Genomic DNA, 5,676 nt, shown 5'->3' with positions numbered 1-5,676 from the left:
ATTCAAATCTTATCCCTAAACTTTTATCAAAATTGGATGAGATTCAAACAGAAATTAACCACAAAGATACTTTGTTATATTTTAGTGTTCTGTCCAGTTCCAGGCGACTTAAAGACAGACTCCGAACCACTAAAGCAAAATCCTGGTCTCAGTTTTCATCTTGCCGAAAGAAGCGCTCGTATCCTTTAATTTATGAAAAGTTTTTACAATGCATATTTAATCAAATTCACACAAAATGGTACAATATCTTTTTAAATATCAAGTTTTGTATAATTCAAATCGTTCGATTTCTTTTTAAAATAGTTCCTTATTTTGTCATCCCGTGTCCTTTTACATAGCCTACTTTATATAAAATGAGATTTGCGTATTGTTGAAGGTCATGAGGTACCCTGGAGTTGATTAAATCTTTATCATTTGGTCTATGGTTGATAATTGTCTTATTGACATTCATACCACATCTACTTATTTTTTATTACAATATTAAAATGCCGACAAATGATGTATATTCATAAGCAATATTATATTCAATTTTTAAGTGCAGTTTTTTCTTCGTATAGACAGCCTTTTTGTTGTATTCGTTTTCAAGATTAGCTTTGAAAATATTTTATCTACATGCATACGTATTTATTCATATATAAGTTAATAGGTTCATCGACACAAATAATTTGTATGGCGCATTGCTTTGTAAAAACGTGCACTGTCTTTGACTAATGGAGTGCATAAAATATGAAAAAAATAATAATTATAATTCAAACGTGCCAATTTTTCTTAATTTCATTTTAGTATCGTCATGTCGATAAAAAAAACTCATCTTTTTAGACACAAGAAGTCTGTTTCATTATCGAAATACCTTAAAATATAGAGACAAATTAATGTTCAAGTTGTGAATCGCACCTTTGATGTTCAATCAAAATAGTCTGAAAGCGTTGTGAAGCGGCACCTATGTATTTAAATTCAAATTTTTGCAGTAATTATCCAAAATATTAGTCATATGTAAAAGCTAATAGCGAGTCAATTTTTAATCATTTCATCTGATAAACTAACAAATACGAATTGTACTTTATCTATTTACCTGTGAAGAATAGAAAAACTCTCAACTGTTTCTTTTAATTTAATTATTCATTAAGAATCTATTTTCATACAGGAATTAGATTTTTTTTTGTCTTCGATAGGCCAAGGCTAGAAATATTTTATTTTTATTATTATTTCTGATTCATTTCTCTAATTCCTGAAACATGCAAGATTAACGTGATCTGTCAGAAGATGAAAATAAGATTAAAGTTTTCTGGGTTTACCTTCACTAGTAGCGCTCAAAGCAAATATTTTTAAAAATGAGGATTTAAGTACATACTGTTTAAATATTTTTAAATATTAAAGTAACAATAATTACTTTTGATTTTGAAAATACGATATTACAATTTTTTGGTAAAATTTGTAATATCATACCAAACTAATAATAATTATAATGATAATAACAATACTACTACTACTAATAATAATTAGATAAGAATAATTGTAATGATTATAATTCTTAACACGAAAATACCTCCTTCTTTGTCAAGATTAGCTAGACCGATGCTGATGTTATTTTAACTTCATTACAAATTACTCTAGTAATGTAGCATTTTCCTGGAATTATAATGTATTTGGCAGATTAATCAAGATGTTTTTGATAATAACACCCCATTAAAATATTTATTCACGGGCTCCGTTTTCAATCCCTAAGCAAAAATATTTTGTTTGAATATTATCAGATAGTTTTTATTTTGAATATATTAATAATTTAGCATTTTATCATTATTGAATTCATTGACAAAATATGAATTCCATTCTGATGATTATTTCATGACAAAATCGTCCAATTAAAAATTGAAGATACGGAACGCCCGCCATTAAAGAATGAATAAAAGACTGATTTCATTCCACAATGCTATGTCCCAACTAACCCCGCTCGATTGATAAAAAACGTTTTAGGATAGATATTATAATAAGACAAGATAAAATAATTTTATACCCGGTGTATTCACAGATCATAAATTGTACTGAGTGACCTTTCTTAAGGAGATTTTGGCACTATTCAATATATGAATGTATAAAAAAATTCAATAATACGAGCAGCCGATCACAAAAAAGATGAAAATCTGCTCAATTATCACTAGATATTACATTTAACCAAATCGTATTTCAAAAATAAAATACGTGCATTTATAGATATTGAAATTGATAAATAATCTAAATATTTTGACACTTTTTCAATTGATTTCATTCTGAAGATTTGCTTATAATAAGTTTACTCTATCTATTATTATGACCTTGTGAAATATTAATATTGATAAATAGAACGACTCATTTTAATATTTGTCGAGATTAATTTAACTAGAAATGTATTTATTATTTTTAATCGAATCCTCATGAAAGGAATTATTCTTTTTAAAAATGTACGTGCAAATTAAGTTAATGGAAAATTATTCGAAGAATATTATTTTATTCAGGAAATCGTATTTTTTTTTATGATTCCTTGATTCCATTCTTCAATGTCTCTCTTTTTTTTATGCACGAAAAGTATTTTTTCGAGCAAGCAGGGATTTTGTCATCATATAGTTGCTGTTTTATATCAATTTCTTCTTCAAAACCAAATTTGAATATTCTTTTTATATTTCGGTGTGTCAAGATTATTTTTTTATATTTTTTTTTCAATTTGTAAAATAATACATGCATAGATCTACAAGGGTGGAGAGGGTGAGGGGTTACACTGCAGTAACCGGCGCGGAACGTTTGTGCTTTTTCAGAGGACATTTGCGTTTCTTTAATCACTTTTAACACTCAAATCATAGGACGTTTGCGCAATATTTGGTTCTTATGACTTTAGTACATGTATTTTTCCGTTTTCTCTTTTTCTATCAGTAACTAACTTCAATGTATATTTTAGGGATGATTTTGAGATATCTAATTCTAACCTAAGGCTGTGCATCTTTTTGTATTCGTATATATGATATATATTACTCCTAAATTGTTTATTTGTTCAAACTATTTATAAAAAAAATCTTAGCTTTTAATTAACAATCGGGCTTTGAACATTTATTGAACTTTGAATGACAAAACAAGTGCAACACTTCATTTAATCTAATAACTATCATATGTCAAAATTGTCTTATTCCGTGAAAGCGTGAGAAATTAAAAAGAAAGATAAGTATATATTCCCTAATTAGTTCCTATATTTCGTCAAATACTTTAAAATAACATGCAAAAATAACTTTTATTCGACCTGAAATGGCTGTCACTCTCAAAATGTCATTTCGATTTAATTGCACCTGGCATAAATAGTGCTATGTACATGTGCAAATGCATGCATGACAACAAACGAACCAGTCTTACATGTACTTTCGTCCGCCTTTGTGCACATCATATATGGGGTAGTAGGTCAGTTGCACGTTTTTTCCCGTACGAATGTAGATCTAGGGCAATTAAATTTAAGTAAGTAAGAGGGAAGTCTACAATTATCTGACATGATCATATCACAGTACATTGGAATAGTCAGTTTAAGGAAATAAGTTTTTGAAAATCCGGGTGTGACTTCAAATTATTCTATTAATAGCTTGTCGTCTGCAATAGTTGGCATTATGATTCGTGCGTAGTGCTTAAACGGGTGTGTCCATAGTCACGTCTAATGAGAATAAGGATGCGAAAGGTGGAATTGTGTCATGGTTTTTGGACTTTAAGGAAACTTTGCAACAAACTGTTTGAGAGGTTTGTGTTGATAAGTAAAATGCTTTCTCTTTTACCATACATTCAAATATCACATTCAATCTAAAGTTTCAATACACTCTGCAGAATAAGAGACACAGTGGTGAATGCATTTGAATTGGGAAAAGTACATGGTGAAGGACATAACTCGAAAGTGGTATTTATGTGATAGCACCTACGTATACCTAATAAAATTGAGAATGGAAATGAGGAATTTATCAAAGAGACAACAACCCGACTATAGAAAAAACAACAGCAGAAGGTCACCAACAGGTCTTCAATGTAACGAGAAATTCCCGCACCCGGAGGCGTCCTTCAGTTGGCCTTTATTATTGTCGCGTTCGTTCTCGTCCTGGGTCAGATATGTCAAAGTTATCAAACAATCAGTTTATTCCCCGAATACCTCTTTCTCGGAAACTCTCAGGTTTAAATCACTTCAGTTCAGTTATATATGACGATGTTGAAACCGTATTATTTCTAAGATAAGGTGTTAATTATAGCTATAGTTATATATATTCTAAGCAGTGGCGGATCCAGAAGTTTTCATAAGTGGGGCCCATTGAATGCCTAAGAGGGGGCCCGCTCCGGTCATGTCCCTGGGCCATCCCCTAAATCCGCCTCTGACGAGTCAATGTTCAGTATATATGATATTTTTGTTTTTGCTCTGGCTTTAGCTCTTTCAACTTTGTTTTTATCATCTTAAACAAATTTACATGCATAATTTTATATATGTAAGTAATATAGATTTTGTAAAAAATATTTGTATTTGTTTTTGTTAATTTATAAATGAATGCTTCGGTCCGGACAAGAGTTTATAACATGCTTTTTAAAAACTCTCCGTTAGTGAAATTTCGTTAGGCAAAATTGACCTTTTATAGTTATGGAATGAGACTTCCACAGTGTGAAAATAAGAATAAGCACTTTGGGTATTTTCATGCAAGAGCGTTGACTGTGCATACATTTTTAGAATGAAGCGCTTCCTCGCTTCATACAAATTGCACTTTGGTCAACGCTTTTACACTCCAATAAATTTACAAAAAGAAGCATTCAATTCTGAAATGAGTTTTGTTTCTATGCGTAAATCTTATAAAACCCTCCTGGTATGATGGATCTTTTTTTAATTTTTAGTGCGTTAATATTTCGGTGTAAACATAAAACAAATGTATTAGTACAAACATGTATATATAATTCCATTGCCGTGAAACTTACAGTTTAGATATCTTTCGTTCTCATGAAAATAAAATAGATTTTGTGTTTATTTAGAACCACTGGGTCGATGCCACTGCTGGCGATTTATTTCCCCAAGGTTTTCACCAGCCCAGGAGTCAGCACTTTTGTGTTGACTAGAGTTATCATTGATATGTTCATAATTATATATAAACTGTTAACAAAATAACTGTTAACTGTTTAAATACTAAGGCTTTTCTACCTCATGAATAGATAACTAGTACCTTAGCTGTATTTGGCAAAACTTTTAAGAAATTTTGGTCCTCAATGCTCTTCAACTTTGTAAATGTACTTTATATGGCCTTTTAATATTTTTTTTATTCGAGCGTCACTGATGAGTCTTTTGTAGACGAAACGCGCGTCTGGCGTAAATATAAGATTTTAATCCTGGTATCTATGATGAGTTTATTTGACGTCATTTTTTTCATAGAAATTCAGGATAATTGGGTTGGAGTGAACATCATTCACACAATAACGTTAAATTGATGCATAAACAGTCATTTTTTTGCTGAGAACATATAGTTAGAGCCAAAATTATTTTTCAACGCCATAATTTCTTTTGAGATTTTTATTTGCTAAAAGCAACATACTATTATTGTATATGCCAAGTATGCAGACATTCTTATGATTTTGTTTTGCTCAAATTATTCAAAGTTATTTTTATATTCAAATCAATTATAGTGCGATTATTAACTAATTATTATC

Source organism: Mytilus trossulus, chromosome 12, assembly GCF_036588685.1.
Source record: "Mytilus trossulus isolate FHL-02 chromosome 12, PNRI_Mtr1.1.1.hap1, whole genome shotgun sequence".
NCBI classification, from domain to species: domain Eukaryota; kingdom Metazoa; phylum Mollusca; class Bivalvia; order Mytilida; family Mytilidae; genus Mytilus; species Mytilus trossulus.
The sequence above is the reverse complement of the archived record's forward strand: the minus strand, read 5'-3'. Positions refer to the sequence as shown.